Genomic DNA, 12,356 nt, shown 5'->3' with positions numbered 1-12,356 from the left:
AATGCCTAAGATTAATGGATAAAATTAGAATAGTTAAATTTTTCATAGTTAAGATGAAAAAATAATTAAAATGCAGACTATCCTAGATTTTAACTATGTTTGCACTAATAAATATCCCAGATTAAAAATTGGCAGGATCTTATTAGCAAGGAAATCAGGAATCCCACACACGATGAAGCTCCATTATATGTGTACAAAAGTTGACTAAATTGATTCATGCATAAAGAGTTGTGGCTCCGAAATCTGTGATGGAAAGTGCTTCCTTGCATAGACCTTGGTAAATCCCTACTACGTAATGAAGTAGTCTGCAGTCCAGATATAGAACAAACGATACATATGATCAGAATCTGTAATGCAATGACTAATAGGAATTTGGTAAATCCATACAGAACAGAAGCTGGTGGTACTCATGTGAGCTTGAGGGAGGTAAACACATCTCAAATGAAAAGTTATCACCTCTTTGAAAGTATTCTATAGACAAATGTAAGAAGCTATTCAGACAGCTTGAAAATGTCTAGTCTTATGGATGATGTATCTCTAAAGAGGTTTGTCAAGGAAGCTCTAGGGTTTACCTATGATGGGAAAAAGCCCTTTTCATTGAGGATGTCGATACAGATGCTGAGAAAGGCATAGCATAATATACTCCTTTGCCGTAGCAGCACAGCCTCTATTTAAATGGATTGGTTTTCAGACTAGGATAATCTACTTCTGTCCAACACTCTCTGCCCCAAGGGAGCTACTTCTCATTGCACACAGCGCTCAGCTTTTCACCTGCACACTGTGTCATGAACTCCAGAGCCCACTCGCTGTCTTTTCCCTAATGACTGTCTCCAGCCTTTAAAGCAACAGTCTCAGATCCACTGCTGAGACAACAAGAAAAGTTGATTCAGAAATGTCTACTCCTTTACTCATTATTTGGTTTTCTACTTTTATTTTTAAGACAATAAATAGATTCAACAAGATCTCCCCTTAGGCCAACAGACATCACTTTTGTTTCAGATTAAAAAAAAAAAAGTAACGAAGTGCCCAGTCAGTCTTGAACTGTCTAGACAGTGTTCCCACTCAAGGGACTACAGGGACCAGGTACATTATATAAATAAGTCAAGTGTGGAGAGAAGTAACGGGAAGTGGTAACATTTACAATAAACCAAAGCATGCATGCTCCTTCTGAAGCAGTCTATTACAGATGCTTAAAGAACTCAGAAACACAGAAAACAGTAGGACTCTGAGAATGTGGAACAAAAAAGTAACAAGTTGTCCGATGTTTACCTTCAGTTATACGTACAACAGATCCTATTTTTGACCAATATTAATGCATCCACAAACAGCCGACTAAAATCAGAGGCAGCCTTCCACCCCCACATCTCTCTCATGCATTATGAGATTTCCTTACCATTAAGAGATGGCTTTTTGTTATTCCTGAGAAAGACATTGTATTGGATAAATTCACAAGTTCTATGACAGTTATGATCCAAATTTGATAATGGTATGACTCCTACCTTCAAATAAGCTCACAGAGAAAAGGGGATGGAGCTGCTCTGACAGTAACCATGAATGCAATGTGGGTGCAAATAGCCTCTAACCAAGAATAATCACCACAACTACTGTGAGTCAAAACTTCCTGGGGTAACGGAACACACGTCTACTAACCCCAGAGAAGGAGTCAGTGATAAAGCCCTGCACTGATACCACCAAAGTTCAACTTAGGGAAGCATGAGTTTTACCAGACTTACTATGAGTGAGGTGCTCAAAAGGTAGAAACCTGGAGAACGCTGCACAGCCTGCAGGCAGGTCAACTAGCGGGAAGGATAGCAGGTGGTGGACCATGAGAGTAAGGTTGAGCCAAACGCTAGAAGACCTGGAGACCCTGAAGGGATGGTTGGAGCTTTGCCTGCTCCTGGCACCAGACCTGTGTCACAAAGCTGCAGGCCCCTCATAAAGATATTTGTGGCCACCAGTCACATAAGGACAATGTCCCAAACCTTTTCACATGTAGATGAAGCATCCCTAAAATCTCACACCGGACAATAGGAAAAGAGACCACAGCCAAAACAGAGTTCTCCATGCTAATGAGTTACCTAGAGGCCTGAAGGGCTTAGCCAATAAGCTTCTCTTCCTGGACATTCTTCCCTGAAAAAGGTACTTAATCTCAGGGCCACCCTGAGAAGTGGAATATGCTTTTACGCATCCATTGGTTTCTACCATGACAGTAAACAGTTCAAAACCATGGACTGGCACTTTTCAACAAGATCTACCATAGGGAGCCATGAGGAAGGCCTTTGCCTATAGAGCTTCAGCCTAATTGCCCATAGAAGGCCTCTCTGTGCTCCCAGCCACAACTGCCATCAAACCTACTACCACCAAGTTAAGGGCAATCTTCTCTGCTGGAACTAGCTGGAGTGCCCCACCATCCCCCTTGCACCCCCTCTCCCCAGGCTAGATGTAGCCTGCTGGCCCCGACTCCAACTCTGTTCTCTGCTCTTCTGTGACTGGATGTCTAATATTCTGAGAACCCCATGGCCCTGGCCTTTTAGCAGGCCTGGAAATCCCTGAACCAACTCTGGCTTTCCCATACTTAAGACTGTGCTTTCCCATCCCTGGAGAAGTGTCTCAGTGCTTCCCTGGGGCCCAGCACCCACCACAGTGGCAACATGGGGTAAGTGAAGTCAAACTCCCAGCGTTCTGCCTTCCCAAGCAAATGTGCCCTGTGGTGGAACAGACTCAGGCCTACAACTTTACAGCAGGTCAAAAAGTGGTTAGTAGAGATGCCAGAAACAAATCAGTTTGTGCTGTTGATGTGGAGGGGTGCAGACCTGTAACAGTGTCACATGTTTAAGCTGCTTTTGCAAGCCCAAGGACATCCTCAGGTACCATTCACATTTTCCTTTGAGACAAGATGGGTCTGTCTCTCTCTCTGGTCTGTAACTCACTATGTAGGCTAAGCTCTGTAACCTGATGGTCTGAGGACTCTACCTGTCTCAAAACCCACCCAGTGCACACTATATCTAACCAGTCCCACCTCAATGTTAGTATTGAAAGGTGTTGTCAGCATCCCAGCTTTTTAAAGTGGGTTCTGAGATCAAATCCAGGCCCTCTGGCAAGGCGGTATTTAATGGGTCAAACCATTGTCTCAGCATCAGGGGCTTAAAAAATGTTCCAACTGTATTGTTCCAGGCCAACTGGCCAATAACCAACCAACCAACCAACCAACCAAATGAATACAGAAGACGCATTGCGAGCATGAAACATGCTGTTGTTAACTCATGCTTTATGATAAATAGAGTTATTCCGTTATTCATTTTCTGAAGCGATCTTGGCTAGTAATGAGGGACCTAAGTTGCTGAGCACAGCACCGAGGCCAGCCCGTTTGGAAATTCTGTCTTGTAAGAACTTTGAATGTTTTCACCATGGAGCCAACGTAGTTTAAAGCTCATAACATATTCTTCCCATTTTGTCTTCCACTAATGGGATACAATTTGGAACTAGCTCCTGAACTGCATACAGGAGATGGAAGCCTCTTCCATGCTTTATATCATAACGTTAGCATTTATCACTTTTATATTTGCTCATTAAACTCTTAGAGGTTCTTCACGATGAAAGGTAAAGAACAACTCCCCATGCCAGGATTCTGTCATTGAATATTTCTCTGGCTTTCCCACTTGAGCCTAGTTTTTCTTGCCAAAGCCACTCAAAGTCCTGAACCTTTGTCCTGCGCTGTTGTTACATCTATACTCCAGGGCTTCTTAACCCCTGCTTATTTAATATGTCATGTGTAGAGTTACTGTTTAATCAAAAAGGCCACCTGGGCTTCCTTTCTTGTAACTGGGATGATAAAGACATAGGTTATTTATTAAAATTTTTTCATTTTTAATTACTGTGCTCTTTTCTCTGAAAAGGTCAGAGAAAACAATATTGTGGGAAGAAATATCTGTAAAATATATCCCAAAGTATTAATTTGGAACATAAACTAACAACAAGGTTTACATTAAAAATTCCTCTGAGGGAGGGCAAACAATTAACAGTGAGAGCATCAGTTAGAAGTTCTTAATGTTTTTACTATGGGCAGTGATGATAATTAAAGCCTTTCTCCTCTTGGAAGCCACCTTAGAGGGCAGAGGATGGGGTGAAAACCAACATTTTACCACAGATTTTATAAAACTACACATCCGTTTTCTAAAGTCACCTCTCTTTCTTCTCTTTACTTTAATAGCGGGTAAGGAACAGATGGTAGCAATTCAATGTCACAAAACTCACCACCTGCCCTCTCCATAAAAGTAGATTTCCCAGCAAGTCCCCATCTCTGTACCCAGTGCAGAAAGGGCTGAGTGGCCAGACACATTCAGGCCATGAGCAATTCTGACTCTGAGGCTCACTCTGAGACCTGTTTTCTATAAACTCAGTACAGATGTCTGAGCAGTGGCTCTCTTTGGCCATCTGGGAAAAGAACTTCTATTGCGTAATTTCCTCCATGTAGGATCCTTGGGAAAGAGGGCTTCGGAGGAATAACAACAGTCCTACTTAAATATTTATTTTCTGTGGCAAAACCATTTAAATTCCACAACAGTGAATTAAACTTGGTCCTGAGTGGATCAACATGTGCACTCAGTCTGTATCAGAAACAACAGTAACAGAGAAGAAGTGCTAACACTTAGCCTGAAAGTATATAATGCATATATCTGTTTGTCCTCATTCAAGCTCTGGAATATTCTTCAGAGATCTTCATTCTCATCCACTTACAGACGAAGGCTGTGAGATGTAGACTGTAAATAACTTACTCACAGTCCCCACAGCAAATGAGACACTGGGAAACCCAGGAGTTGGATCTCTAATACTCATCTCCATATCCTGTACTTCTCCAGAGAACCACATAGTATTTTGAAGCCCATTTCAAGTATTTTCAACTTATTATCTAAACAAAATATATGTATAACAGAAACTGGAACGCATTAATAGGACATGACCCTACATAAGCTTGGTTAATTTTACTTTAAATGGAGAGGGGTTTTTGTTTGTTTGTTTTGATTTTTGTTTGTTTGTTTTTAAATATCAAAGTAACTGAAGGTGAGATAATGCAAATGGGAATGTGAATAGTGGAATGTGACAGACCCTTGTAGGCTCACATATTTTCCTCTCCTGGTGTTTTGGACAAGGGTCCATAAGTAAGGCTTGTGGGTTGTAAGCCAGCAACTTGCCATTGAAGATCTTTGCTTTTGACTGGAACCCTCTCAATAACCAGTTAATTCAGGTTCCTTATACCCAAACCATTCTCAACCCAAACCCAAGCTGTTTTTTTGATGTCAAGCCTTTCCGGTCAACACCGGCTATACACGCTTTCAAACTTTGAACTAAATCAGATCTGTCCTAAATACTCATCTTTTATATGTTTTATTCACAGCAGTGAGAAAAGCAAACAATATACTAGTCAGTTACTCAAAACATAGCTTTCAATTCCAAGTTTAACTTCTGCCAAGGCAACAGAAAATTGGTGTTGGTCTGTGTTTGTATCACAATGTAGAATCCCTGTAGAGGTCAGAGGAGAGCAAATGCAATCATGTCTATGAAAATGTTAGAATAAAGCACTGCTCATTAATAAAAATCATAACTGTAACTTTTTTACTTGAAATGATACTCAATGAAGCTTGTCATGTAACTTTCTTTATATAGACTGTAGAGCACACACAGATACAAGGATTTGTGATATAGCAATGCAATTTTAACTTTCTTTAATGTTCTTTAATATCACTTAAAAAGTGAGATACTTATTCATTCCCTTTTCAACTTATAACATCTGAACATACTGATTTTCCCATTAGTTTTTTAAGTTTTTCTATTAAATTCTAAATTTGGATACATTAAATATTAAACTCAGAATCATAAACCCTACCTTAAAAAAAACTCCTTAGAAGCACTGCTTTAAAATGAGTTAATTGCCATAGCTGGTGACATAAAATATTTTAGTGTCCTGTAACTTCCGTGTATGTTATTTGAATTATATATATATATATATATATATATATATATATATATATATATATACAGAGAGAGAGGGAGGGAGAGAGAGAGAGAGAGGGAAGGAGAGAGAGAACTTATTTTTAGGAAAATTTATACAGTGTATTTTTATCATAATTTTCTCATCCACAACTCCTTCCCAATGTTCCCTGCATTACCCACCCAACACTATGCTCTTTCTGTCTTAAAACAAACAAAAGGAGAAGAAAGATAGAAGCCACTAAAAGGAATGAAGTCACTTTATGTTGCCAAACTACTACCTACTGAGCATGGGACCTGCCCAGGTGTGCGCTGGATGACACAGTCTCACTCCATTGAAGGAAACGATTTTCTTTACCCCAGCAACTATCATCTCATGGGACCTTGAGCTCGCTCAGTGAGTATGAGACACCTAACAAGAAACACATTGCCACTTGCAACTAAATATAATATTTCTGTAGAGCTTCATTGTTGCTGCTTTCCCTTAGACCACCATTCAAATGTGCAGCAAGCCTATAAAACTGGAAGGCTTGTGTCTCTGATGACATTGACCTTCCTAAAGATGACTCTCTTTCCCTTTGTAGCTAAAGAGAACACTAAGAAGTGTCAAGACAAAATCTACCTCTTCCAGTGATGAATTCTAGCTCTCCATACCAGTTCTGAAGAAGCTCACTTCGACATTAGCTCTGGGATGGACAAGACTTCTGCTTCTGACGTTCGTTTAAAAATCAGGAAAGAAGTACACAGTCAGGTTAACAATCTCTGGAATCCGGACACCGTAGGTCAGAGTTCCAAAGAGAACTAGCCCCTTATCCACAGTAGTAAAGCTTGCTTGTTGCTAAATTCCACAGCGTCAGGGCTGATACAGGATTCACTCACATGGGTATACCACAGAATGGATTATACTTTCTATTTTAAAAAGCAGTAAACTCAGGAATCTTAGTACACTTATTTTTTTCTTTAGAAGAGGCCTAGGGTAGTCACACTGCTAATACCATTTTATAATACCATTTTTTTTAAAAAATGTAAAATAGCAATATTTTAAAAACCTATGGTAACACTCATTTCCATCAAAACTGGAAGAACAATGCCTTAGGCAGATCCAATAGCACACAACAATGCAGAGAAGAGGTACAGTTTGTCCAAATTCCACTATCTTATTTTAGGTTCTCGGTCATAAGACATTAGTGTTTCTAGTCTGACCAGGACTCTGAAGACCTGGATTTGAATTCTATTTCTCTCATTTCAGGTCCTTTCCCCTGCAGATTTATTAAGATACACAATATAATTCTAAAACCCGCCTTTTAAGATACAAAAAGCATCCAAAAGACACAGTATCATTACTCTTCCTTATTAGTTGGGTTTGTAAGGAATGCATGTGCTACACAAATATATTACTTTATAAATGTCCAATGTGAAAAGCTTAATTAGGTTCTCATGTATCCAAAAAATTCTACATATTAATACAATTTTAGTTTTCTTCCTTCCTTCCTTCCTTCCTTCTTTCCTCCTCCCACCTTCCCTCCTTCTCTCCCTCCTTCCTTCTTTCTCCTTCCCTCCCTCCCTTCCTTTCTTCCTTCCTTCCTTCCTTTAATCACTGCTGATTGAAACTATAAGCTAAGCAAAAGCTCTTAACTTGAGTTCCAGGCCTTGGCCTTAACAGTACAAAAAAACCAGATGGAAATGATAGAGACTCATAAAAAGAAAATCAGGTGTTTGAGGCCAGGTAAGCATGCACAGGACTCCTGTTTCTAAGGGAAGGCTTGTTTACTTAATGTATCAGCTTCCATAAAAGGCAGGTGGTAGGACATTTTCCATTAGTTCCCTGCACTTATATCTATCTGGCTTGCCTCTGGCAGCAATAGGGTAAGCACACTCTTGGTGGTATTAATTTCCTGACAACAACTGCCATTGCTTCTGCATCTTGCACCTTTTCCCTCTAATGCAGTCTGAGTGTCACAATCACTCCTTGCCTAATACAAGTAGAAATTTGTGATTAGATAAACATGTACCTCTAGGAACATCTAATTTCAAATAAACAGTGTATTAACGCTAAAGCACTACAAATACTATCAATTGTGTTCAAAGTAGTTATGGTCCTCATGATGGTATTCTCAAAAACTTAAAAAATAAACCAACCAGCCAAACGATGAGAACTTAGCCCCTATAGAATGTAATGATTCCAGCAACAACATCCTGTATTTGAACCCGTAAACTTTTCTCTCACTCAACACAAAAGCAGACAGTATCCTTGAACTCAGGAGTGTACAGTCCTATGTTTAGCTTTTAGAGTTGTAACTCATACTTCCGGATCTCAAATATTTAACCTTTACAAATGCTATAACCTTTAAAGTGATTTAGAAAAAACAACAGCAACAAGCTACACACTTCTACATTTGTTTTCTTGGGGTAACACTCAAGTAAGCTAGGACCTGACTGTGAATCTGCTTATGTAAATAAATTTAGGGCAGTGATTGTTTCTTCTACACAGAACAGTCTCTCTTACGTGGTATTTGGAAAAAAGAATCAGAAGTTGGAAGAACAGGTTTTTCTAGCATCCGTTTGATGTGTAACTTTGAACATGCCACTGAATTTTTCTTTGTGTCAGATTCTTCATCTGTATAAGAGAGAAAATGAAATGATTTATAAAGGTTAATGTCACCTTTCAAATCTGCCATCTGATTTGAATCTTTTATTCAGATGAATTCAAGTGGCAGTTCATAAATCATCTTTGAGATCCAATGTGAGGTTCATGTAAGGTTTCGCTGGGTGGGAGACAGGGACCTGCGTCTTGGCTTAATTCTTTTAAAAAACAAAACAAAAGCTCTAACTAAATCTAGAGCTAGTAGAATCTGACAGCTTGTTCTGCAAATGACAATAGTACTTGAAGCAAGCATTAGGCCATATTTGGAAAGTATCTGAGGTGGCAAGGCAAAGGAGATTTTATTATGGCTTTATTTAATGTGCTTCAGAAAAAAAATCACAAATCAGTTTCATTAAATTTAAACACAGACACATTTAAAACTTGGCAAAGAGGATAATGAAGACTGATCATTCATCTAACCTATCTGGTACAGGCAGTCTGCAAGGTTCCGTGATAAGGTTTAACTTATTCAACCCTGATACAAGTGGGGTTCAAGTGCGGAGTGGTCTAATGTAGCAAAATATGAACAAGATTATTCTCAATCTCTTTTAAACGTCCTTTCTTAAAAAGAAAATAAAAAGAGAGAATATAAAGGTGCATTTATTAAAAAACAAACAAACAAACAGGAAGGAGAATATAAAATGCTACTTAGAAAGCATGGTGCTACTACAGATGAGAAAGGAATATGCAGATTTCCATTCCCCCTTGATGCTTTAATTAAAATTACATATATAGCAGATACTCACCAGCTGCCAGCCCCAAGTTTGTAATGAACAGAGAGACTTACTGCACAGTCTCTTATCATTGCAGTTCCCTCGGGGACAAAAGTATTGATCCCTTTCATTGAATAAATACTAAAGTAACAACAAGAATCCATTATGTCTGACCTAACAAGAATTTTTAATTGAACAAGATACGGTCTGAATGCTCAAGGAAGTCTGGATACACTATCACTTTCTCTTCTCTCCTTAGAGCTCGAAGTTTAAAGGGCAAATAGTGAGCGAATTAACAAAATTACCTGGTTTCCAAAGCACTCTCAGCATGTGACTTTCTAGCTGAAAACAAAGTGGGTTTTTGCTTTGTTTTGTTTTGTTTTGTTTTGTTTTTTTTACCTCCCCAAATTTGATCATGTTTTCCATTGTTTAAAAGTAATAGTTATACCAGCAAGTAGATATTAAATAAATTTTACATTCACCATTAGTAGAGGCAATTAAGATAGATTCATATCAGAGGAATAGCTCAGGTCCAAGAAAGTCTTAAACGTCACAAGGCCCTGGACTTAAACAAGGGACCGATCTTTGTGGTTTCATGATTCGGCAAGATAAGTGAGGACAGTTGTGAGAGGAAGTTCTGTGTTCTTATATCATACATGGATTGAAATCTGGGTCTAGAGAAAGCTGCAGTTGCACCTTTAGGCTGAGATGCTCTCAAGTTCCTAGAAGCTGGTACCCAAAAAGAGGGAAAGAGAAAACAAGAAGAGCCTTGATTTTCACATTTCTGATTCTGATATTATGAAAATGGCAGCATCCTTGCTGACCCAGCTTGTAACATCCACTCATCTTAAATATTCGCTGAAGCCTGGGGGGGGGGGGGGAGAAGGGGGAATCTGTACTAAAAGCAGCATTTGAGTTAACTAAAATAAAATGAAGAACAAGAAAACCAACATATGGTACAAATGAATCAAATCCAGGGCAACCTAACTCAGCAAGAAAAATGCAGAGATTCAGCCACTCTCTCCGTGAAGGTGCAGGGGTATAGCAAGCACTTGCATTTGTGACTTACTCTACAAATACACATGGTAGACTGTGAGGCTTTTAGTTCTGCTAAACTGTGTCTGTGACCTTCCTTAAGAAAAGACAGTTACATGCTCAGGAACAACATACATAACACAGTCTAGAAATTTATTGTACACTTATATTATAGGGCAGATTGCTAATAGTGCATTCCAGTGTCATTGTTTAATTGTTCCACCTAGGACTATAAACTATTTCATTTATAGATCTTGTTTGAGTCTCCCTATCATAAACTTCTTTGGTATTTATTTATTTATTTATTTAGGAAATCTACATTTGGTATTTACTTATTTATTTATTTATTTATTTATTTATTTATTTGGAAGATCTACATGCCATGATGCATATTCAGAGGTCAGAGACCACCTTTCAGGAATCAATTCTTTCTTTCCACCTTATGGGTCCCAGGGACAAGCTCAGATGTGACAACAAGCACCTGTGTCCTTAGGAGCAGTGTGAATCACACTACAAAAATTTCAAAAAATGTTATTTCAAAATCCCTGAAATGAATTTATTAGTATCCCAGGACAGTTTTATCATCAAAAAGGTGACACTAACTTTCTACCAAGCATCCTAAGATCTTACAGTTAAATAAAAATGACATGTGAGATTTATTATGCATGGGTTACTTCACATACTAGGCTTTTAAAATTTAGATTAAAAAAAAAAAGATGTCTGCCTGTGCTATAAAAGACATTTTGGAAGAATGGAAATAATATTAAGTTCTAAATTATTAAAATTAGAAACTCATTGGCTCTCCAAATTCCTACTCCTATATTCTGTTATGTCTGAAATCTCTCTGGAAATTCACAAACCTGGAAGGAGAACCACAGACTTATATTTCCTATCCACAAATGCGACCCACAAACATCAGGTAAGGAAATCCTGAATCCATGCAATATATGAAATACAACCCTCTCTTTCCAACAGAAATCATGGTAAAATGGAATAGTTTTTTTTCTTAGAATCAAGAACTGCTCTCTCGTTATTAAGCACATCCAGATAAAAGCCATGTTGGCTATACCTTATGAGCATGTATGAATGTATTTGACTAAGTGCATTTTTTTATGTTTATTAATTCCATGCATATGAGAATTTGGTCTACATGTATATGTACCACATTCCTATGAAGGTTAAAAGACATTAGACTATCGGGATGGTTGTGAACCACCATATGGGTGCTTGAAATCAAACTTAGGTCCTCTTTGAGTGCAAGTACTATTAACCTCTGAACCGTCTCTCCAGCCTCAATATTCTAAGATTTACTGTAAGATTGCCTATATGATGGAGCTATAGGTGAAAGAGTCTCAAAGCTAAAAAGATGGTAAAAGAAATACCTAAATCCAGGTTCAGAAAAACCCTACGATAGACCCGTACTGTGTGTGTGATTGTGTCGAATCGAGAGGACCAGATAAACTACAAGAATGGAATCACTGCTGGAACCATAATAGATACATTATCTAAAGTGTTAAAAGTTACTGTTGAGTTTGTGATCAAGTTGTATTTGCCTGAATAAAAATCCAAGAGATACATAAGACTTTAATTAAATATAAAAACGAGCATGTCAGGGTTTCATATTAAATTTATAGTACGACAGGGAATTTTTCTAAAATATCTATGTATATTTACATATACATTTTGTAAGGTTGAAGGAAAAGACATATTCCAAAATGCAAATTTTTAAAGGCTGTAATTCTTAATGTTTAAATTGGATCTAAGGTCAAAAGGTCATCAATTGAAACTAATTTAGCACATTATCTTCCTCTTTGTGCCAGGGTCTCCCACTTTCTGGAAGTAACTGACCTCCACAATATATTGTAATGCTTTTAATCATGAAAAAAAAAAAAAACCAACAACAAAAACTGCTCAGTTCAGTGCTTTCAGTTATTCATCATTGTACATGGCTATATATTTTCAACCTAGTGATGCTA

General features: G+C 38.2%; 1 protein-coding gene across 39 annotated transcripts in view; it reads right to left on the bottom strand.

Moving 5' to 3' along the window:
- Positions 1 to 12,356, bottom strand: part of Adgrl3 (adhesion G protein-coupled receptor L3) — an 808,741-nt gene that overhangs the window by 728,619 nt on the left and 67,766 nt on the right. The window contains exon 3 of one of the 39 annotated variants that reach the window (XM_030254561.1): positions 8,495 to 8,605. The exons of the other annotated variants lie outside the window; for them this stretch is intronic. The gene's annotated coding sequence lies outside the window, so the exon portion shown is untranslated. The remainder of the gene's footprint in view (positions 1 to 8,494; positions 8,606 to 12,356) is intronic. 39 annotated transcript variants of the gene reach the window in all.

Source organism: Mus musculus, chromosome 5 (assembly GCF_000001635.26).
Source record: "Mus musculus strain C57BL/6J chromosome 5, GRCm38.p6 C57BL/6J".
Taxonomy (NCBI): Eukaryota; Metazoa; Chordata; class Mammalia; order Rodentia; family Muridae; genus Mus; species Mus musculus.
The sequence above is the reverse complement of the archived record's forward strand: the minus strand, read 5'-3'. Positions and strand labels throughout refer to the sequence as shown.